The sequence below is a fragment of the Euwallacea similis genome, chromosome 8, assembly GCF_039881205.1.
Source record: "Euwallacea similis isolate ESF13 chromosome 8, ESF131.1, whole genome shotgun sequence".
NCBI classification, from domain to species: domain Eukaryota; kingdom Metazoa; phylum Arthropoda; class Insecta; order Coleoptera; family Curculionidae; genus Euwallacea; species Euwallacea similis.
This window is the reverse complement of record NC_089616.1, coordinates 757,165-782,102: the sequence shown is the minus strand read 5'-3', so window position 1 is coordinate 782,102 and position 24,938 is coordinate 757,165. Positions and strand designations below refer to the sequence as shown.

General features: G+C 35.3%; 1 protein-coding gene across 12 annotated transcripts in view; it reads left to right on the top strand.

Annotated features, from left to right (window-relative positions):
• Nucleotides 1-15,614: 15,614 nt before the first annotated feature.
• Nucleotides 15,615-24,938, top strand: part of bru3 (bruno 3) — a 318,409-nt gene continuing 309,085 nt past the window's right edge. For all 12 annotated transcript variants that reach the window (XM_066392862.1, XM_066392856.1, XM_066392861.1 and 9 more), the window contains exon 1: nucleotides 15,615-15,977. The gene's annotated coding sequence lies outside the window, so the exon portion shown is untranslated. The remainder of the gene's footprint in view (nucleotides 15,978-24,938) is intronic.

Sequence of the window (24,938 nt, the reverse complement as noted above, 5' to 3'; positions counted from 1 at the left end):
AAAACTGTACTTCCTATAGCAAACTGTAATATATAGGGTTGTTCGCACAATATATGTTCCAGATTTGCGCTACGTGTTAAGCCACAATAGTGTTTCGTGTGGTAAACCCCATCTACTGAATAAATTTGATGCTCTATCGTTGCATTAGAGACTCATGACCTGGTTTTGTCTGCAGAGAGATAAATGCTAATCAAAGCCCCATGCACAACAAGATTCAGTATTCTCTTTGATTTAGTAAGAGTGGAAAATTTTATTCAATATAAATTTGTAGGATTAAACACAAATCCCTCTAGTGTCAACTATTGAGAAACTTTATGTTTTCTTACGTTTTATGGGTTTAAAATCCTTTGATTAACATAGAAAGTTTCAAAGACAAAACTTTTTATCGCCGAGTGGATAAGTGGTGGATTCTGCTCGCAGTGAATAGGCCTTGTCTAGAGATTTATGTACCCTTCAGGCCGAGCCAAATAATTTACAGTCTTTTCTTTGGACAAGTGCTTTAATTTTCTGGAGTAACTAAGTTGTGGAATATCGCTACTAAAATAACCACCATAACGACACATTACGCAAAAATATTTTTACTGCAAACATGGATTTCCTTCCTTTTTTGCAAAATTAAATTTTTGGGCAGCCTCAAATGGCAAATAAATTAGCACTATAAGTTTCGAACGTAGATTCTTGCTAGCGCGTATTAAGATAGCAAGTGAAAAACGACACAAACACGCGATTTGCTTGTTATGCTTTATAAACTTAAAACGTTTCATGTTCATTGCGAGGGCATATCTTTTCGACGACCTGGGACTATAACAATAACATCGAGGTTGAGGATCGAACACACGGTGTCTAATTTGGAGATTAGGCAAAACCGTTTTAATTAAACAGCCTTTAATTGACTGATCTTTTTAGGGCAATTGGGTTTGAAGAGAAAATCCTCTGCAGTTATTTCCTCAGTACCATCAGAGCTATTCTCATGTGGAAAATTATTTCCTGCCATTGACGTAGATATACTCTGCCAACTTTCCATACCAGATGCCTTCACGGCTTTTTCTACATATTATGGTTGCTAGCTAGGGTTATTTTATTCTCACAATCAGTTCTTGTTATTTGAATTTGAGGGAAAAAGGGAAAAACGGAATGTGGACGATTGTCGTCAGATAGAAGTCAATTTTCAATTCCTTTACCATCTCCGTCCCAAATAAATACCTTAATCCACTTATATTGCTAAAAACATGGTACCATCATGGTTTTTAAAGATACAACTTTCTGTTTTTAATTTTGATTTGAACAAATCTATAAATTACTGGGTCTATGTATGGGAAGTTTGTTTCAAATCGTTAGGCGACCTTTCCAAAAGATCTTGTCTGTTTTGTGTACTTTTCAGGCACTTCCATATACAGGGTGGCCATAAATAACATGTACATAGAAAAGGGGGTAATTCTTTAGTTAATTTCATGACTAAAAGTTTATATAAACGTAAGTCTGCAAATGCTTCGTTATCTATTTACAAGGTATTCAAATTTCAAACATTTTTCAGTGTTTCCTTTATAGCTCATGCAGCTTTTGAGATATTTAGCTAAAATTTGGAATATAATTTAAGCTGAAGGACTTACATCATTGGGAATGCCAAATGATTTTGATAATCTACAAAGTGATATTTTTCCAGGGGTTTGCCCTTTTTTCTTGCCTTCAACTTTTTCGCGGTACACCCTGGTAAATTCTAATATACAAAATTACTTTTTTATTTCATTTAGAAACTTTTTAGTCGCTTACAGTTTCAAATGATCTAATATTCAATTTCGTAACTCATTAACAATATTCACTTTTTATTTTTTAATTTGAATACCCTGTAAATAGGTAACGAGGCGTTATAGATCTATGTTTATATGAGCTTTTAATCATGAAATAAGCTAAAGAATAATTCCCTTCAGTATGTAGATGACATTTAAGAACATCCTGTATGTTTTTTCGAATACGATACCATAAAAATGTTGTTTTTATCTTGAACTTCTTAATGGTAAAATGCTAATTTGCGACCAATACAGACAGTATAAGACAGCAGCCAAATTAGAACAATAACTACTATTCATCATTGGATTGAAGGTTTCACGGTAATGAATATCATATTCCTCCTCAAAACCTCTTATCGTTTTGTGTTTCTCATCTTTCTTCTTATTGATCATTAAATATAATAACTTTTCTGATCACAGGATCAAATAGACGATGATTTATAGATTTCTTGTAATAGCCTACAAAAATACATTGTTGGCGTTTGAGTTCAAATTTTGTACGTTTTGCTTGCCCATTTTGTTGAGGTGTCTATGGGGAAGTAATCTCAACTTGAAAACCACTTTGATTTAAGTAAAATTTCAAGTCAAATCCATCATATTTACTGCCATTATAACGTGAAGCGCCTTAACCATAATTAAAGTATTATTTTTGTGCTACAATACAATAAACCACTTAAATAAACCTATAGCCTGAACATTGATCCGTACACAAAATAAAACACCGTGCACCCTGTACAGAAGGCACATTCATAGGACCACAAACGTCGCTATAAATCCTCTCTCCGAGAGCCATTTTTCTATGTTCATGTTCTGAGTTCAGGTATATATAACACATTGTTTATGGTGGCATTTTCCCAACAGCCATTAACAAATTTTGTAATTTTTGTAGTCCCTTTTGCTTGCACCTTAAGAGTTTTATTCTTGCTAAGCAAAACACTTGAGTGAATGAAATCACAAATGAATAACGTCAATTGACCATGTGAACTGAGGCTTCACTCTTCATGGTGCAGACATCTTCAGATGTTTGATCCATTAGTCCAACGTTAAAGACTGACTCGCCAAAGCTTAAAAAACTCTCATTAGTTAAACTTCCTGGGTAATTCCTCCTGCCTCCAGGTCCACCCCTGTGTTGGTTTTGTTCTGGTTTTCAGTCTGATTTATTCCCACACTTGTTATCCACTTTTCTAAATCGACAGTGTTTTGCAGCATTATTCCTTTACAGCAATTGTAACATACAAAAGTAGAGTGATCGTTGGCTTTCTTATTTAAATTTTAATTTCCATCCCTTGAAATTTCTATAGCCTTACGTAGTTTTATTGTAAGTTTCGGAATGGTTTGTTTAAACTTGTTCATAGACAGTTCTGCTTGACTAATATTTCTATATTTACGTTAGCTTTTTCACCAAAATTATGAGTTTAAGCACAAATCGTATTTAATTAAAAATTGGTTAAATGAAAATAATGTCCATCTAATAAATTGGCCGTCCAAGTCACCAGATTTAAATCCCATAGAGAATCTATGGGAGCATTTCAACAGACAAGTTCATCAGAATAATATTACCAGCCTTAAAGAACTATTCAATTTATTAAATGAAGAATGAAAAAAGATTTTTACGCAATATTATGCCTCTCTAGTGGATTCTATGTCACAACGATGTGTAGCAATCATTAAGGCAAAGAGTTTTGCAACAAAATACTGAATGTTTGACAAAAGTTATTAAAAAAAGAGTGTAACTGTTTTAGTTCCCATTCTTTTGACCAACAGTTTTTTATTAAAATGTAATAAAGTCGATATAGATTGTTTTTTATTTCCATTTCCGTGTTTATTTAGTGTTACTTGATATTATCTTTTTCATTAAATACTTATTACTTTCTTTCGATGGTATAATACTGTAGAATCTTAAAAAAAATAAAGTTTCCATACTTTTGGCCGCCACTGTAAATGTGAAAACCTCCTGCGGTCCCTTTATCCGCTGAGTTAACTTCTACTGACGCAGGTTGAGCAATTGATCTTTCGATAATCCCATATAGCCCTTTTATTTTTATGGCACATTTTAATGTGAAATGTTCGCTGAGCATACTACTGCTCGTTAAATTTGCTCATCACTCCAACATCTACTTTATTGGTAATTTTCCTGCTGTGGAATACTTGTTAGCTATACACAAAATAAGTTTTTTGTCCCCAAAAGTTACTTAAAATATTAATTAACTGTTCAGAGTCTGAGCTCATAACCTGTTGAGGATCCAAGATGTAGTGCATAACTTCGAGATTAAAGGAAAGGTGACATCAAGGGTTTTAATTAAATAGTCTTTATGACGGCATGACCTGATGCTATGGTACATCGCTTTAACTAGGGTGTGTCATAATTAGCGGCGATTATTAGTTATTTTCAAATGTAAAAAAACAAGAGTTTAATAATCTAAAAGTTCAAATAATTAATCGATAATGGATTTTGTCTAGATGATACGCCATTGCTTAATTGGAGGTAAAAGGTGAGTTTTAAGAGTTCGCGGTATCTCTTGACAGTGTAGCGGCGGGAAGGCTTTTTGTGCCGCGAGGGATGTAATATAAATCTGTGATGCAATTGGGTCAGGAAGCTTTTAAACCTCAATGCCATATTGACAGGAAAATAAAATCAGTTTTATCTCTCCTATCCGATTTAATGCACTTGGGCAGCGCATTCCGGCAGTAACCTTAATATCGTCGTCATTTCACTTAACCATCGCCCAGAGAAATGACTGATGTTATTTATTGAGTTTCCGGGTTGGGAAATGGTTTATCCCGGGTTTCAGTGTGAAGTGCTTTTATTATGGGCTAGTTTATAGTATTTCTTGAGAAGAGGTTCAAATTAAATTTATCCTCACGTTCTATGTTTGTGGAATGAGTTGGTACGGTTCAAAGTTTACCTCTACTCGCATTTAATTTCATGTATACAGTGCCTTTCACATTTGACCATCTCGATATGATGTTAGTTAAAGACTAAATCCGATCGTCCGTTACAGATTCATGAGATATAAGATATGCAACATTCAGGCTAATGAGAACATTTCTTGATGCTTTTTCGAATTTTACAGTGGTGACCAAAAGTATGGAAACTTTATTTATTTTAAAATTCTACAGTTTTGTACCTTCGAAGGAAAGTAATAAGTAGTTAACGAAAAAGGTAATATCAAATAACACTAAATAAAAATGGAAATAAAATCAATCTACATTGACTTTATTACACTTTAATGAAAAATTGTATGGTATGGAATTAATTACACTCTTTTTTAATAACTTACGTCAAACATTCAGTACTTTGTTGCATAACCCTTTACCTTAACGACTGCTGCACATCGTCGTGGCATGGTATCCACCAGAGAGGCACAATATTGCGTAGAAATCTTTTTCCATTTTTCATTTAATAAATTGAATAGTTCTTTAACGCTGGTAATTTTATTTTGGTGAACTTGTCGGTTTAAATGCTCCCAAAGATTATCTATGGGGTTTAAATCTGGTGATTGGGACGGCCAATTCATTAGAGGGACATTATTTTTATTTAACCAATTTTTAACGAAATATGATTTGTGCTTGAAGTCATAATCTTGCTGAAAAACCCATCGTAACGGCTCTTCTTCAGCATAAGGCAACATATTTTTCAACACGGCTCGATAGACAAATCGATCCATACTACATTTAATTTGAATTAACGGCCCACAACCAGATCTATAATAGAAAAGCACCCTTACACCATCACGCTGCCCCCCTCCGTGTTTCACAGTAGGTAATTGATATTGATAATCATATTCTTACCTTTTGGACTTCTGACATATTTTTTGCCATCACTTCCAAATAGCGGGAATTTACTTTCATCAAGGATAGTATTTCATTTGGTCGGTAACTAAGATAGAAGTTCATGTGCAAATTAAAGGCGCGCCTTTGGACTCTTTTTTGAAATTAAAGATGTTTTTACTGCAACTCTTCGAAATGATACCTGAGTATTTAGACGTCATCTGATAGTTCGTGACGGTACCAAAATGCCCATATCGCTCATTTTTTTGGCGATTTCGGTAGAAGATGTTCTTAGATCTACCAATGAAATTCGTTTCATAACGTTTTCTGCTCTTTTACTCAACACTGTAGTTCTTACTGACTTTAAAGCAATTGTAGTTGTGTCTATTTGATTATACTCTCGAATTATTTTTGAAACAGTCCTATTTAAAATGTTAAAATTTCGACTTATAGTAATTTGTGTAACTCCTGCCTTATGTAGCTCTATTATTTTATTTTTTAAGTTCGATGAACGATATTTTTTATTGCCCAGATCACTTGAAGATATTCACGACAAACGGATATATTCAAGTTAAAGTAAAACAAAATACAACCCATTTTGCTTTTGATTTTAATACCTTTGTCTGACCAGATTTAGGTCTTATTTCCAAACAAACTAAATAACTAACATACGAACGAGTATTTTCAAGAAATAGTTTGTTTATCTATTATATGCGAAGTTTTAATATAGGAAGATTTAAAATAATAGCGTTGTTGTCATATAGCTTAAGAAATAATAAGTTTTCATAATTTTGGCCACCACTGTATATGGTGGGCAAAAAAGTTATGACCGCAAGGTAAATTTTTTCAAATGAAAAATCCTAATAAATGGCGCTTAAACTTTTACATCGTTTAAGTTTTAACGATCTACAGTTTCTACACGCTCTAAGATCGAACAAAACGGTTTGCACTGTCCTATCTTAGTTTTAGTAGATGTATTAAACTATCCTAATTTTCAAAAGCTGTGAAAATTTTTAAAATTTTGAAATTTTTTGCAAGTTCCCTTCTAAGCAATGTGTTTAATGCGAAACGGACAATGATTGAACATTGACTGACGGACATAATTAAAATGTCTTTAAACAGGTGATAGCAGGTACTTCAAGGTATTTTAATTTTTTACTTAAAAGTTAAACTATTGGGAAAGAATATGAAATTGGACATGAAGCGTTGTACTTATATATTTATTAGTGCTCTTCTGATGGTTTTTGTAAACCGCAACGTGCCGAATCAAGATCAGACTTAATTATTTTTACCACCATTCCAAGACCCATACATTAAACCTGCAAAGGAAGTGCCAATTTCCTGGTTTCACCATGTCTATTCTCGGAAATGTGTTTTCTTTGGCACATTGATTTCTCTCCGCGATAATGGCTAAAAAGGCTACACACAGTGCGAAATAATCAATTGCTTGTATACCAATTCGAGGCCTACGATATTGCACAAATTTCAGGGGAAGACATCACCTCTTATTCACTTATTTTGTCCGTGAAGAAATATTGAATGAAATTTCGAAAAATGCCTTTTTGGACAAAAATTTTAATGAAAAGTGTACTTTTCATCTGGTAATGATTTTCAGATTTTTCGCATTCTTACTCGCGCGTAAAGTTTAATCATCGGCCGCCGTTCCTAAAAAACTATAGTACCTTATATTTTTTGCCACTGGGAGTATGTTGACAAAATGTTCGTTTATAGAGATTTTTTTAGGGACAGAAGATTTTAGGGAATAATTTCAACATTCTGAACACACATTTAAATTATTTTCTTTTCCTCGCGAAACACCCTGTGTGCCGTTACATCATTCACAGACTAAGATGAGGCTAAAATTATTAGTGTGGCCTGTTGTAAAGTATCATAGGTCTAAAGGCCCAGGGGTCGCGTATTCCACTATGATTCAGCGTACGCGGCCGAGTACGCGAGGGTGCTTTTCCCCATACCTCTTTATTGGGTAAGGGTGAATGAGATTGGCCATTCCCCACGTTGAAACTACACAAAACATCCCTTCGGCAAGTGACATTGCCAGTCCTGTATTAGATGTTGTGGACGTGACGTTCTGTGTTCGTTAGCCGTCTATTTTGTGCAATATTTTTGATAAAAACAAATTCATTGTTAACGTGTCGCACTTAAGGCCTTTGTTGTACAGACACCTGTAGATGAAAGAGAAAAACTTGTGTGCGTGACCGTGTAAGTCAGTGTGATTGGAGAATTGGTACGAATTTGTTATTGTATCAGTCCAAAAGGTTGCCTAAATAATTAGTTTTGGAATTCTACCTATAATGCAAATTACTGCAGCCTCAACAATGGAGCCTGAAGACTATTCTCGCGACTCGAAATCTTGCTATCAAGCTGGTTCTCGGGACGTGGTAAAACTTTTCGTGGGCCAAATTCCGCGCCATCTAGAGGAAGAAGATTTGAGGCCGATGTTCGAACAGTTCGGAAAAATTTATGAGTTCACCATCCTCAAGGATAAGTACACAGGCTTACATAAAGGTAATTGTTTTGAGGTCGGTGACAAACCGATACAAATAGCACCTATTATTATCGACCCTTTAAGCTAAAGCGTAGGGTGTATTCATTACTCAAGTTGTCACCAGCAGAAATATCAAAGCAAAACGGTCTGGCAGCTAGCATGTCTTCCACAATGGGCAGATTAGCTTGGGGAGTGTTACTTGCGAAGAATGGAAATAGTTTAAAGCAATTTTTGATGAATTTATACCCATAATAAACCATATTTTCGTTCATAAACGCTGGAACGCAATTTCTAGCTCATCCTCGATTTACATTTTAATTATAACTGGAATTATGGCAAGCGTTCCCTGGGAGCATCCCAGCATCTAGAATTCGTCTTAGTGGATCGAATTTAGGATGTACGTTCGTCCAATTAGATGCAAATGCAATTGTAACGAACGCTTTTAGTTTGTGTCAGTTCATTACGAAGAACTGTTTTCGGGTTTGCTCTGTTGGAATAGAGAGAGAAACGGGTAATTTGCTTACTGAGAATTTGTTATCCTTCATAGGAGGATCTCTCACAGCGAGAGTATGTAAGGAATTATTTAGGTCTGCGTAAAAGCATAGAATTAAAAGCAAAAATATCTCAGAAATACGTGGGAAAGAAAGTCCAAACTTCATTTAGTGAAATAGTTAGTTTTTAGCTTACAGCGATCAATACATCGTAAACCCATTTTCCTTATGCGCAAAATGTTCTAAATTATTCCTCTATTTTTGATTGATATTGCTTCATCGAAATGCATAATTTCGGCCCAGAAGTTGTGATTTATTCTTAAAAGAATACAATTTTTTTAATTACTGTGTCTATCGCCTTCTATCACTCCCCGAATAATTGATCTCTCAGAGATAACAATAGGCGAGTAGATGAGAAACCCGTGCAAAGTGTCGCTCTGGGAAATGCATTTATAGATTAACAAAAAACTATTATTAGAGAATATTAGGAAAATTTGGCATAATGCGTACCATAAGCTATAGAAGATAGTAAATACCATACACTCTAATGATATACAGAATGTCTCAAAATGAGGTGGTCAACGCTTAACCACATATTCCTTAGTCAAAAATATGTCGATTCATGGTGATATACTTATATATGAAATTGTCTCCTTCTGGAGATGCAGTTTTTCAAAGCCTCACTTTTTTAAAGTTTTGCAGATAGGTCGAAGACGGTTATATGGATTGCAAAGAAATTTTGTGTATAATTTTCCTGCTTCTCGGGCACATTCGACGGAGGTCATTATTCTAAAATCATTAGGGGTAGTTATTAGGAGGTCGAATATTAAATACACCAAAACTTTTATATTCGCTCATGAAGAAGGTTTTTTTTTAAATGAAATTCCCGGTCCGTTACGCATCTTTTTATCTCATTGAATTTTTATTTGGAACCTCAATTGGACAATTTGGAGATCACCGATTTGGAAATCACCCCGCATAAACTCTCGCATTATTATGATAATTTCTTTGGCAAAATCCCAATTTGTGAAACATATCTATTAGGTCTCCAAAACGTATCCATTTTTCAAAACTTCCTTAAAACCTGTTAAATCTAAGTAAATCAGGAGGCTATGCGCTCACTGACATTGTCAACAGTGAACTGAGCTGGTGACGGCGTTCTTGTCAATTACACAACAATGGCATTACATTCATTGTAGCCTGTTTTTCAGAAATTTAAATTTAAAAAATTGCATTTTTTTCGTCTAATTGAGACTCTAATTCAACATCCAATAAAATATAAAAAAAAGTTAAGTAACAGACCGGAAATTTTATAAAAAAAGAATCAACCGTCTTTATGAGCGAATAAAAAAGTGTATTTACCATTCGATCTTTTACCAATTGACCAGTACCTTTGATGGTTTTAGAATAATAACCTCTGTCGAATGTATCCCGAGAAGCAAAAAGATTATGCACTAAATTTCGTTGCACTCCATATAGCCGTTTTCAACCTTTCTGTAAAACTTTAAAAAAAGTGAGACTGCGAGGCTGTATCTTCAGGAGACAATTTCATATGTAAATATATCACCATGGATCAATATATTTTTGACCAAGGAATATGTGGTTAAGCGTTGACCTCTTCATTCTAGGGCATCCTGTATTTAAACATAATTTGTTTCAAAAAATAATGAAAACGGGAGCATATGAGAGCTAGACATAGTTTTGTGAAGTTATTATTGAGGAAGAAGTCAGGTAGAGATAGGTAGATACATGTATTTACTTGACTATGTTGTCACCACAAGCACCAAGTCAATTTCACGTCGATAAAAATTTAAAAAATAGTTACATTTAAAGTTTAAAAAAACATAAATCAATAATGTTAAAATTCAGTAAGATATAGAAGATAAAAATAATTATATATTATAACACAATAAATATGTATGCACCTATAAGCTACACATAGAAACGGCCACGTGTCGGAGAATGTCGTGTTCATAACCCGAAATTAAAATAGCCTGCACCCAGCAGAAGGAATTTTCATTAAAAATTCGTTCGATTATTCAATTAAAGTTGCTAAAGCAAATTTTTTTAAATTTGAAGGTAACTTGTTAAACACGTTCAAATTCAAAATGTTCCAGTTAGTAGACACTCACAGATGATCATCATTCCGAGCGTTAAATGTGTGCACATTAGAGTGCATAGTAAAATTGTTGGTATTGCTGTGAATCTGAATCAGACGGCTGTAAATGTAAACGGATGGTAATGTCATAATTCGTAACCTGCCGAAATGCTCTCTGCAATTTCTGTATATTCCAAAATAAGGATTCTCATGAGTCGCTTTGCTAATCCGAAAATTTGAATGGCACCACTTGAATTTCCCCAGGGAGTTAAACCATGTTACATCTTCGTATGATAGAGCAAAATAAGCAGTTTTCATCATCTGTTCAAACAATACCTTGATAAATCGCCTCAAATTCCTTAGTATAAAGAAGACGAATGATAACATGACGCAAAGGAAATCAACATGATCGGGTCTTACATAAGTTGATCATGCTATCTGCTGCCGATCCTGAACCAAAAAAAATTTACAGTAGCAGTTCCAGTACCTGCAGCTGAAAATATAATTTTTTGTGTCTTTTCCTTATTGACAAAGTATGCGAATAAAACACATTTTTGGAACTTTGTACAGTTGTCGAAATTATGTTATTCAGATTAGATTCAAAAAGAAACAATGTAAGCAACAAGTTGACCGATAAACTTTTTAATGAGACGTGAAGAAGTAAAGTGAAATTTCTAAACCAAAATATTTTACCACTTTTTTAACTTTTCAAGAGGCATGGATCTGGAACTTGATCTAATAGACTGGGATGACGTACTAAATATTTATTGTATGTTAAATTTACATTAAATATCAACTCGTTTCAAGCTTTACCCTAAAATAGTCAAGTCAACTATTTATTTCTCAAATTTCAATTCAAACCACGAATTTCATATTAAAGAAGTCTGAGCTTAGTTCTATTAGCTGCGTAGTTACTTCACCGTAAACGATTAATGTCGGTGAAAGTTTTAAAAGTTACAATATGTCAAAAATAAGAGAATCAATGTCGAAGTTACTGAAAAATCAATGACATTAACATCTTTTTGATCTAAGTGGAATAGAAGTATCGACTTCCGTATAACCGGTCCAGGGATTGGATCTTCAGCTTCCGAATAACCAATCCCTGATCGAAAATTGAGAAACTTACTTTGAATTTAGGATATCACCGACCGGCGTACTGCAGTTTACTTCCATGTAATAATAAGCTTAGAAAATCCGGGCAACACATTATGCACGAAGGACTTTTAAGTTCATTTTCCTTCCCGAGGAACAACGGAGGGCGCCACGCAGGGGTAACTGACGGGCTTAATAGGGATACAAGGGCCCCTTTTATTTCCGTTTTAGAGCAGGATATTTTTGCATTCTCAAAAACTTTCTCAGTAACGTTCTAAGCTGGCCATAAAAACGGTTTTAAAGGTTTTATGTCCCGTACGTCTCGCCTACGAAAAAATTTGGCACATAAAACAAGAAAACGGCGTTTTTTTTTTCAATGAAACCTGTATCGTCAACGGGCCCAGCTGGAGGCACAAAGATCGATTAGCGGCCCCAGCGAATTAATTATTGAACGCTAGGGATTTACATAATAGGGCGAAACTGAGGGCAGGAGCATCGGCCCTTATTGTCCGACATATGCCTCTATTTTCGTGGACGCATCTGTGAGGCTCAAGTTCTCACCGGCTCTTGATTAAGTCAACAATGGCCTGATAGGTCGATAATGCTCCCATCTCCGTAAATATTTTGACGTGAAGTTTTTAATGGACTATCCGTGTTCAATTATCTTTTTTCTCGGATAATTGCGGAAAGGTTTCTCTGCTTCTTTTGTGTATTAAATTAAGTGGGCAATTTGCTCTTTTTTAGAAAATGCATTTTTGCAGTTGTATAAACCAATCGTTGCGTTAATTTACAAACAGAGAATTAGTGAGGTATTAGGCAGATCATTTCTGTCGTACATTCGTTTGCAATCTTCTGACAATTTTTAACACACGGAATTCAGACAAATATTGTTCCACCAGAACTCTCAGCAAGTAGTTTCATTCTTTTATCAATAACTGTTTCACATTTTTCTTAGCTCTAGTCGTGAATTTTCTCCTGTCGCCACCTAGATGAGGAAATACTACGGTAATCGATTCGAAGGAATACTTCTAGCTCTTCGCTGACACCTAACCATACGAATTAATATTCTTCATTAGTATCAACATGAAATCAAATTAAAAAAGCTGAGATAATCTTCTTTGCAGATACATTAGGAATGTGCCTGTTTTTACCTATTTATCTAACCTGAATTCAATAATAGACTCTGATTTAATGGGAGTCTTCAGAAGATGCGCCAAGGCTAAAATTCAGATTTATCACAACTTAGATCTTAATGTGGCAGAAACGCTAGAATTTCTTATATATTTATACATAACATAAAAGGGTAAATTTATCTCTTTTTAAATTTCAGTGGAGAGGAGTTCATAGGGGTCTTAGGAAGAAGGGCTCAATAAAAGACCAAACTTTCTAACTGCCGAGTTTTCGAAATATGTTCCAATTCCAATCCATCTTTCGAGAGCCAATTTATAAAATACGAGAATTGAATCTCCACATTAAGATCGTATTCAGAAATCGGTGTTTGTAACTGGGCGGTACGTTAGTGAGCACTATAGGTCGCCAAGTACAAAAACCGATGCGCGTTGTAACGCTGAAATTCAGCGGTGGTACCGGCTGTATGATTAATTCAATATTTTTTATGCTAGAACTACTCGTGACAAATAACAAAACGGACATGGAATGTGTGAAATTAATAAAAATTATAAACATACTTCTCTGACGGCTTTCAATGGCAACAAAGGGCCGTTGTTGTTCCTTTCCCGTTCAAAATACTCTATTAAGGTGGCGACAAGTTCCTTACACCGGCTGTCTAACTGCTTAGGCATATCGAAAAATACTAATAATAAACGTGGAGTATACTCACAGTAGCCTGGGTTCTTAAAAGAACAGTTTGTTGTAAAGATATCACTATTGAAACAGAAATTTTGATAGAAAACGGCGAAAACTTGGATGGTATTTAAGTAAACACAACTGTCACAATAAAATAAAATGGCGGAATGGGGAAGGCGTAACGTCAAAACGAGCAAACATATGGTAAATTTGGCGACACCGCGCCTTGCTGCCAACATTGTTGTTAATATTTTCTTTGTTTACATTCATGTTAAGTTTAAATATTTTACTAAACATTAACAAGTAGGTTACCTTTAGGTTCAAATACTACTTGCAGTTCATCCATATAATTATTGTTTACCTAGATACGAATTCCTCGTTGAAAACTTTTCGTATTTTGAACGTGAGGGTTGGCAATGAAATTACGTGGTTTATCACGTGCACCGGCTTTTGTACTGGGCGACCTATAATTAATTTTCATTTTAATGGACGTAATGTGTGATTAAGTTCCTACTACGTAAAGGCACAGACCTTCTTTAACATATATATATGTTTTTTGTGGACTTTTTCATATTTCAAACAGTTTGCATTTTGAAGATGGAAATTCTTCATAGTAATTGGTTAGCATCGCCCACAGAATACAGAATATAGTGTACAGGAAATAATACTGAGGATGCACCAGTTATGAAGAAATGTTTCCTAAGATACGTTTGACAAACTTTTTCATACATTTTGTACATGGAGAATATTGCTATTTCCATGCTCTCAGGCATTGGGAGTTTCAAAGTTTTATCACGGTGGATATCATGAAAAACAAATATGAAAACTGTTTAGTTTTATTTTTCTTTCAACTACACAGCTAGAGCGTTTGCTGTGAAATGTTACTCTGGTTTTAAGCTTGCATTGAGTATAATCGATATAATTAGTATATAAACAGCTCTTTTACTCAAATTAGGGTAATAAAACAGCATTACGGTCATAATCAGCCAAGGTTGGTTAAATGGCATTCCCCATGCTTAGAAAATTCCCGTTCCTTGATTTTCATAGGTTCTTTAAGCATTTTGTTTTCCTGTATAGAATGCCGGTGCTTGGAAATATGGAGTGAAGTTTTCTCAGTGAAAAAAATCATTATTTGGAAAAATTACAGTGCTTAACGGTTAGTGGCTCATGCAGGATTTCTAGAATTGTCCAAAGAATGCCCAAAAACGTTTTAAGAAAGAGTGAAAGTTATTTTCCAATTGAGAAACAATGAAGCCTCTTTAAGATTGTAGAAATATTTGTATGACTGTGAAAAATGGCAAAAACTCCCTTTCAAGATCGCCAGACATCCAAACAGGTATTGCAAAATAGATACTCATTTTTATGCATTAACTTCAGTTCAAGTAAAGCGTTACCCGTCTCATTTCGTTCAGCGTCAAGGCTCAACGCCATCAAGGTAAAAAAGGTTATATATAAATGTTTAATTTTTTAATGCATTGAACCTACAAAATTTTCTTGTATATGTCCATAATATTCTCTGTATTTCATGCTGATCTCAGCATAAATCTCTAATTAAGGCCCTCTATTTCGGGCTCAGTCTCCCGGCTCGAGCAGACAAAACTCCCTTTTAATTTTGCAGACCAATTTCCAAAAGCGGCAACACATCTGCATCGTTCCAGCTTTTAGGAGCAACACACACCCCAACTCCGAGCTGTTCAGTGTAGTTTTAAAGTTTCACCCCCATTTCCTTCTTAGCTAAATAACTTTGTCTGGCATGCATTCGGGGTCAATGGGGTATTTAAATTGCGATGGGGTCATGTTTTTGCATCTCGCCTGCATCGTTTGATAACAGATACAGGGCCGTTTGTTTCTGTATTGGCCCTCGGAAGGCGGGAAGGAAAGTTGCAAGATGAGCGTTTCGCAAGAAGTTTTAGGAAATTAATTCAATGGGTCTGATTTATGTAACGTCCAAGTCATCACTCAGGTGAGACGTTTTCCAGACGGGCGCATGCTCCTATCCAGACGCTTGCGTCCAGATAGACGAGGCCTCGTGGTCCGCCCGATTTCTGTAGTCGACTCCGTTCGTATCTGTCGTTCGTTGCCAGGGAGATATAGCTCTAACTATCGCGAAGACTTTTTCCGCGAAATATACCGGTTTGGTTCTATCACGTGATCATTGTTGCCTTTACCTAAACTAAGTGAACTGTGAACGTCCAGTGTCGAAACACTTTCTTCGGAAGTTTCCAACGCCTGCAAAAGTTTCGTGTCAATATACTTGTTAAAAGTTACTCGCAGACTGTCTGAAAGTATTTTTAAATTTGGCGATCGATGGTTTCTGGAAGTTGCTGGGTAGCAAATCAGTTGAGTGTAAATTGGTTAGTTTTTTCTTGCCGGGAGATCCTTGACCAGAGCTTTTGTACTGCCCCGTGTTTGGCCTCAGACAACAGGTAAATGTTTAAAGGCTCCTCGTAATTCTATATTGTATGATACACATGCCTTTGTAAGCCGGAATTTGCCAGCATACAATAGATTGCATTTCTACTGAGTACAGTAAATGTAGTGTAATATATCATAGAGCATAAAAATCAATTTCCGAGATTCGTTTTATAATGTGTGCACACATTACGTTTCACGAAAGAATACAGCTGTGCCGGAATTGCCTCGATATCAAGTAATCAGTGCTTGAAGGAATCCTGTGAAATGTATGAGTATGAAAATAGACACATCATTAGTTGCAATGCAAATGAAAGAATGAAATTTGTTGTGTGTGTTTAAGTCAAGTTTCCGAAGTTTTCTTCAAGTCTCCGACGTTTAATGTAAAATGACCTTGAATAGTTTTATTTATAGCTGAACTGCAACCGTATTTTATATTTACCCACAATACATCTCTCAAATTATTTGGAATTGGGTCTTTTGAGATCGTGATGGACAGTTGTAAGCTTTCCAAAATTAGCCCCACTCTGTCGATGTTAAACTTTTCTTAGGTGGCCTTATTGTTGTTGGGCCTAAGGCTCATGGTTATCCTTTTTTTAACAGCTCGCAATATCCTTTCGGCAATTGTTGTGAAAGGCTATATCTAGTGTTAGATAGCGCATTGCATAGGGGTTCATTCTTTGTGCTTTTCTTCTTTCAGTTTCAGCTTTGCGATGTAAAGATTTACTGGAAAGGAAAGCTTTAGACGCATTAAATCTTTCCATTTGAGGTTCAAGTCCATGATGTTTCGGTGTCAGATATCGTGAATTAGCCTTTGCGTTCGCTCTAATCAAATATTAGCATAAAGCATGGTTAAAATGGCAAAAGAAAATGAACTTGTTTGTAAAATTCAAATGTCTCTATCTATGTGTCGAATTCTCAAAAGTAGAAAGTGACTTATATTACTTTTTTTATGCCATACCACATGACCCATATATCTGTCGCTCATTTGAGAAAAAATTTGCGGGTGGTTTCTACCCCTTGCTCTAATGAAGGTTAAAGTTCTTGCAGAGGCGAACATTTGCGTGCAAATGAAAATAAGATAACTCGTAATTGTTCATTTCTTTAGCAAACGATTCACTTTTCTAATTTGTATCTAATTCCAGGTAAGTGTTCCACTTGTATATAAATGTGTTGCCCAAGTAGGTTATTTGCCCTAATGGGCGTAAAAAAAATTACCAACGCATCGATTCCTCGTTTTTGGTCAGTAGGTCACTTTCAAAACTGACCTGATCTAATCTGAACTAATCTACTCCAATTTGAATTCGTATAGTATAATCGCCAGAAACATTTTCCTTCGGACTAAAACCAAGGGGAAAATGTTCTGTCCAGATTACGTAGCTCAAGTGATTTTTAGGGAGATGCACCCTGGTTATTGATTTCATCTCCTCAAGTTTTCCTTTATGGTGCAAAGGCTTGGTATGTGTTCCTTATGCTGATTCAATTTTTGCCTGTGCCTGATCACAGTGTGCCCCATTCTCATTCTCGCACTGCATGGATTTTCGTTGTTATTGAATATAGAGCAGAACCGGTTAAATGGAAAAAGTTGCGAAAAATCATGTAGACAAATTAAATTAGGTCACAGGAGCTTGAATAATAAATTGGCGTAATGATGATAAATTCGAATGTTAACTGTCGCGGACGGCTTTTAAGGGCCAATTTTATAGGTTCACGTAAAAGGAATCTCAAAATTATTATAATAAAAATTGTCTGAACCAACGAAGACAAAGTTTCCAGCCATGCTTCTTTTTGAAACTGTGCGGCGGTAAGGCCAACGTCTCAGCATCAATCCCAGTTTCTCTTCAACATGAATCTCACATATCAACATTTTTCTCACAAATATCTCTCAGAGTCAAGCACTATTTCATTACAACGTAAATATAATAAATATAACAGATCTCAGTTCCAATCCAAGTTTTGAATAACGTGGATACACACTTTTCAACTTCAGCCTCAACTTCCCATCAATGTAAGCACAACACGACTCAGCTTTGACCTAAATTTTTTGCAGATGAGAGTATCGTAGGAGCTCAAATTTCAGCTGTATTCCCGAATATCTTTTCAGGGTCAAAATTTGTGACTCACCACTATGAAGTCTCTGCCAACTAGCAAATCCTGTAATCTTATACTGTAAGAACTGTGATCTAACCACTCAGGGGATGTGAAGTGTGACCTGAAAATAACTCTATTGCATTTAGAAAGACGATGGCCAGGTCAGGGTGGGTCTACTGGATTTATTCTCAGTTTCCCTGACAGAAAAGCGAGCTGAGTGTATTTTATGCAACCATTTATAGGGCAAAAGAACGCAAAAAAATGCAAAAATGGATGCATTTATTCGTTTCAATGCTGTTTTTCATTCATTCGTCATCCGACGAAATGAACTATAATTATTGTAGTTGCTTGAAATAAACTGTGCAATAATTAAAAACAACTTGGGTCCAATTAGATTGTTTGTCCTATTATCGTTCCGTCAGATGATGGACGAATGAGATGCGTGAGGTGAAGGACATATAATTGAATGAATTGCGCCAAGAACAAGAATAGATGAAAATTACTTGTAAGAATCCGGAGAAAGGTTAAATAAAAGGAAATTGAAAAGAAATTTTAAATCTATTGACTGGTCGAGACGGAAACGATAGAAATTGACGAGGACAAGTTTCGTATGAGATATAAATGTTGGATCATGCACTTCCATAGTAATTTTATTTGAACAAAAAAAAATTATAGGCAGATTAGTAAGAGAAGGAAACATTGACGTTCGCTGTCACTTTATTGTAGAGAAGATTATCGAGAGTATGACAACACTCTAGAGTGTTATCCCACACATAGAAAAGTTGCCAATATAGTAACAAAAACACTTGCAGGTGTACTACTTGTTAGGTCTATGAAGTAGATAATTGACTTTATATTAAACAAATATAATTAAATTTAAAAATAACGTTTTAATATTTTCGTTTTTTACTGAATAAACTGATTTATGTTGTTTAAATACGTCACTGGTTAAAGTCACGTGTTACCTCATCCGTCAATATACAGGGTGAGTCATAATTAGTAGACCAAACTTCACAACTGGATTCTTTATTCGAAAATAGAGTCAGTTTGTTATTTAAACTAGTCCGGAAATGCCTCATATGAAAATACAAGGTATATATAAAGGTTCATTTCAAAAATTCAAATTCATTAATATCTCAAAAAATAATTCAGATATTTAGATGACATTTTGCACTTTTTAACAGTTAACTGTAATGATTTTGTTAATATATAATTTTAGTTTTATCAGTGGCGTGTGTACGGGTATATCTTAGCAGAATTTTATTGAAAAAAATGGTATGTCGTTGGTTTTTTTCAACGCAAAAATTGTTTTTAGAGTTCCCTTTTAATTTAGAAGAAAAACGCTCTTTTGATGTTATATTTTATGTCAAATGCACAGTTTTTGAGGAAAAAAATTAAAACTATAGTATACGTACATTTCGCGAATTTATTTTACAAATCTCGTGGTAGGCTTATAGTAATTCTATCGCAACAGATTGTCAATTAAACTTCAACCTTTAACAATAAACAACTTCAAAGAATAAATAATAAGTTGAACACTAAAGCAAATGATTAAAATGTCCACCTTCTGCTTCAGTACACACACGGCACGGTCATATTAATGACGCGGATAATTGTTGAACATTATAGTTTGTACGAATTTGATTTACTACTGCTAAAATTCTTTCATCAATTCGTTCCTAGTATTGACTTCTTCACGATAGACTAATTACTTCAAAAATTCCCATGAAAAGAAGTCTCGTGGATTTAAATCAGGACTTCTTGCTGGCCACCTTACAGGACCAAAATGACCAATCCATTTATCATTAAAATGATTATTTAACTAGTTAGTAACTATTCTGCCAATGTGAGGAACTGCACCATCATTTGGAAAAAACATCTGTCTTCTGATATTCAATGGGAGATCTTTAAGTAAAACAAATAACCGGATTTCGAGAAAATTTCAATAAGCATTGGCATTGAAACGGTATTCAAATTCTTGCATTTCAAGTCGTAGATTCCTCCCCAAATGTTTATTGAGAACCATTGCTGAAATTTTCTGTTTCTCGTTACGTTAGAATTTTTTAACTAATAATAGTGGTAATTTCGAAAATTTGTAATTTCATCTTTAGTAAAAGTTGACTTGTCGGTCCATAAAATTGACGAAATAAAAGTTGGATCAGTATCGGTCTTTTGAAGAACCCAGTGACAAAAAGCTAACCGCTTTTTCTTATCTCCAGGATGAAGTAAATGATTGCACAGCCTTGTAGCGGTAAGGATGTAACTGTTCTCTACGTAGAGTTCGCGTGACAAAACTTTGGGACACACTTAATCGCAGGGCAATTTGACGAGTACTGCAAGTAGGATTGTCTAAAACTGAACCGACTACGGAAACCTCGTCCTGGATTGCATTTTCTCTATATGGTGCTCCAGCTCCTTGGGAGTGCAGCAGACCAATTTTACAAAATCTTTGATAGGTTCTGCTAAGCACTCAACGGTTCGGAATTCTTCTTTCAGGAAATCTTCTCTGATATTCCTTTCTGGCTGCTGGGATATTTTCATTGCAAAATTCATATACGAAAACTGTCTCCTGTTTTCCTTGGAGTAAAGTCAACCATATTTATAAATTTATTATTATCTGTTTTATTACCTTATTATTATTATTATTTTATTATTTGTTAAATTAAATACATAAGACACCAAAAAGGAATTTTTAAAAAGCAACGTAGTGTTCAGAAACAAATATTAATGTAAAAAATTACCGAATTAGCGAAATGCACGTATACTGTAGTTTTAATTTTTTTACTCAAAAACTGTGCGTTTGACAAAAAAATATCAAGAAAGTGTTTTTCTTTTAAATTGAAAGGGAATTCTAAAAATAATTGTTGTATTGAGAAAAACCAACGGCACACCATTTTCTTCGATAAAATTCTGCTAATATGCACCCGTACACATGTTACTGGTAAAACTAAAATAATTGGTTGTACATAAAAAAATCGTCATAGTTAATTGTTAAAAAGTGCAAAATGTCATTTAAATATCTCAATTATTTTTGGAGATATTAATAAATTTGAATTTTTTAAATGAATTTTTAACACCTTGTATTTTCATAATGAGGTATTTCCGGACTATTATATCAAACTAATACTACTTTCGAATAAAGAATCCAGTCTTGAAGTTTGGCCCACTAATTATGACTCACCCTATATATATATATATGTAGCTGTGATATAGCAATTTTTCCTGTTTTCCACCAATTAGCTAATTAAACGCTGTTTAGTTAATACCCTTAGTGTGTCCTTTTGCTTAATATCCAAATTATGCACTCTGTCTTCTCTCCTCAACCCCAACTATCTTAAATTAATGTAATGAATCTTTGTTAATGAATTAATAGATTAATCTGAAACGAACGAGGAACCTTAAAGGGATTGCAGTGAGAGGACTAATATGTTTCATTTTGCTAGTAGGTGGCAATATAATTAACCATTTGATTTTACGTGAGTAATAAATACGCATAAAATATAGCCCTAAGAGCCATTAACTCTAAGTGAAAGTCCCCGTGGAGAATAATAAATTGACCTTTAATTCATGAAGGTTTAGGAATTCCAGGACGGTTGTAATTATTACAGGGAAGTTCTCATTTACACATTACCCCATCCACTCGGAGAATCATTTATGCCGAGCCCACAGGACCATAAATTTCATTAGAATACAACGCTGCGCATCTGTGGTACTACTATTTCACCCAGCGATGGTGAATAAATAATATTTGGTTAGGAATTACCGCTACGTTCAAAAATGGATTTAAAAAGCACTCAATCCAGCTGCAGAGCGAGAGATGGAGTCGAAGTGGAAAATAGCTTTATCAGGCCTGCCCCACATTTGCTTTCAAGCTGGTTGACACCTTTTGCTGGAGGCGAGATGCGCGTTTGCCTCTACGAATCAATATGTAATTATAGAACAGCACCGGTCTTTAGGACCAAACATAGGAGCATAAGGGCATTCAACCAAGATATTCAACCGAACGAAAATTTATTTGTCACCTTCGAGCTCTGTTGAGAAGCAATTACCAAAATGAGTTCCATGTTTAGGGGCCCAATTAACTTGCGGCCCTGAAATTCCACCGCTTATGCAGGAACTTATGCAACGCCTGACCCGTAGGGAAACCAGGAATTTCTGCACATTCGCATTGGTCCAAATTAAGTGGCTCTGAGGTAATTAAGAGCCAAACTATTGCTAGCATTGCCATTTGAAATTTGTCTGAACTCATTTGGTAATGTAAACCTGCAGGCGAACGTAGCGTTCCACCTACATCCGAAAAATCCTTCAAAATTAACAGAGTTAACACATTGTTCTGCATTACAATAGCACGTTTCTTTATTAAGAAATTTCCAGAAATAAGCCGATGCCGAGCTTTAAATGGTTACAAAGGTTACCTTATGCACGGGTTTCGGTGCGGGAAACTGGCAATAACCGTAGCCTTTTCACTAAAGAACCATATTCTTTATAAATGCAAAAAGAACTGTTTTCAAGTACAATATAAATACAATGAGACTCTGAATGAAAATTTTGAATCAAATCTTCATGAATAGCGAAGGTCCTCTGGTATTAAAGCAATTTACAGCTATTGCAATCAGCTACTGAGTGGTAACATATTACTTAATTGAATTTGGGAAGGCAATTTAGCATGCTCTGGTTGAAAGGAAGTTCGGGACGAAGCTGGGACTTGTTTCTAGGCAATATCGCATTTGTTTGAAGCTGGCAATTGTGATTTCAGGACCTTGTAGCTAAAAGAAAACTGGGGCGAAAATTGAAACTTGCTCGGGACGAAGTTGAGTCGCATACCAATGTGATGCTCAAGTTGAAAGGAGTCAGGTAGAAACTAAGACCTCTACCTTCACGATGTTTAGGTTCGAATGGGACTTAGGTTGAACTTTAGATGAGAGAATCTGCATAGCTTCCACACGATATTCACGTTGAAACTATGCAGCGGACCTATCCTGCTTGGGTTAAAAAAGTTCGGTTTAGATCGACAGTTAAATTTAAGTAGAAAGGGAGCTCGGGTTCAAGTTGAGGCCCGTGGTTTGATGATGCTCTGAGTGAAGGAAAACTCTGGTTGAAGCTGAGACATGTAGCTTCACGATATTTACGTTGGAAGTAAACTTCGCCAAAAAATAGTTTTATAAATCAATTTGGGAAGGTTTTTGGACGAAACGAGGAGAGGCAATGTAAAAACTCACAATTGCAAATGGTTTTTTAATTATAATTTCCTAAATTTTTATGACGAAAAATAGTTTTTGGACAGCCATTGGCGCCATTTTCCAAGCAATTTAATTACTCATATCAACTTTTTCTTTTATGAAACAGCACGAAAGAATTATTGGGCCTGAGATCTGATTTTAGGCAACGGCGCCACCGAATATCCATGAAATCGTAGCCTTTCTGATGCATTGTGATTCGAAATATTGAAAGACACATTGGTGGCAAAGTCTTTAAAATGCTGAATATGGCAAAAGTTCGTTATTGACTGATTCCAGCATGATTCAGAGGGATCCACGTCGTGTTAAAATCTTTATGTCACTCAAATGGAGAGTTCCTGTACTACTTCAAAATTGTTCACACGTCTCTGTACCAAAAGGAGCCGTTTTGGATTTCCTTTTAAAGAACACTGAAAACTTGGAAGGAAATAACCAGTTTTATGTTGAAACGGAATGATAGTCCGAGGAAAGGTTAAAGCTCAACTTTACTGCTAGCTTAATGATAGCGCCAAGAGCTGATGTCGAAAACTTACTTCGACTTACCTAGTACTAAAAAGGAATAATATGGCTGGTTTACCTTTGAAAGACAAATTGGTGTGTTCGTTCAGTTTTCATTTTATCTCCGTTATGAGAAATAGTTCAATAATCTTCCCGAGGCCCAATTGGACGATTACAGTTCAAGCCCGAGTTAATTGGCCATTCAAAATTAATTTCATTTTTGCTTTGTCGAGTTTCAAATTTGAAATTGCTAAGAGGGTGATGCGTCGATACATCAGAGATTATTATGTTTTCGTCAGTGGATAAAAAGCCGCTGGCATTGCTTTACTGCTGCGCATGTGAAGCAAGACCAATTTGCCATTAAACGGCTTTAATTGATAAAGCCTTGCTGAGCAGCCTTTATCCTTGTGACACAAGACAACTTTCTCTTTAGTGAGATGGAAAGCAATGCATAGAGGCTGCATTTTTCCCATTTTGCAGACATGATTCGACATGAAACCGGCCTCAAATGACCACTTTGGTAGCTAAAACAGATATGCCATTTTTCCATTGCCAGGACATTTTCCGCATTAAACTTTTGATGTTACAGTATTACTCCATCAGCCTAATGACCAGCCAACATAAAAATATTCCCCAAATAAGCGGATAACAAAAGCTCTGAAAAAGTAAAAATCTCCGGGGGTTACTTCGCTTTTGAGAGCTTATCATTACCGTTTTTACTGCACCATTCCGCCTGTTGAAAATAAATGCCTTATTTTAGCGGGGTTTTGTAATCAACGTTTTTGTTTCTCTTGCCGGCTATTTAAAATAATATTAAACAAATTTGTTGGTTGGCTCAAATAGGCTCTATCGAACCACAGAGTCTTGCCAAAAATTCTGGCTTTATCTTTTACGAACGCGTCTAAAACCGAATAAAATGCACGAAGAGCAAAAATTTCATAATTCGTGTTGTGACTTTATTACACTGATATTGGACTAAACAGCTCGCAGAAAGAACCGGCTATATTTCAGAGGTGATTTACTACTGACTATGATTTATTCTGCATATACACAACTTCTGGCTTTATAACGGAAACCGAGGGAATCCACCGTGTTTTATTCAGTATAGCTTCTTTATGACCCTCTTGGTGTAGGATAGAGACTTTTACT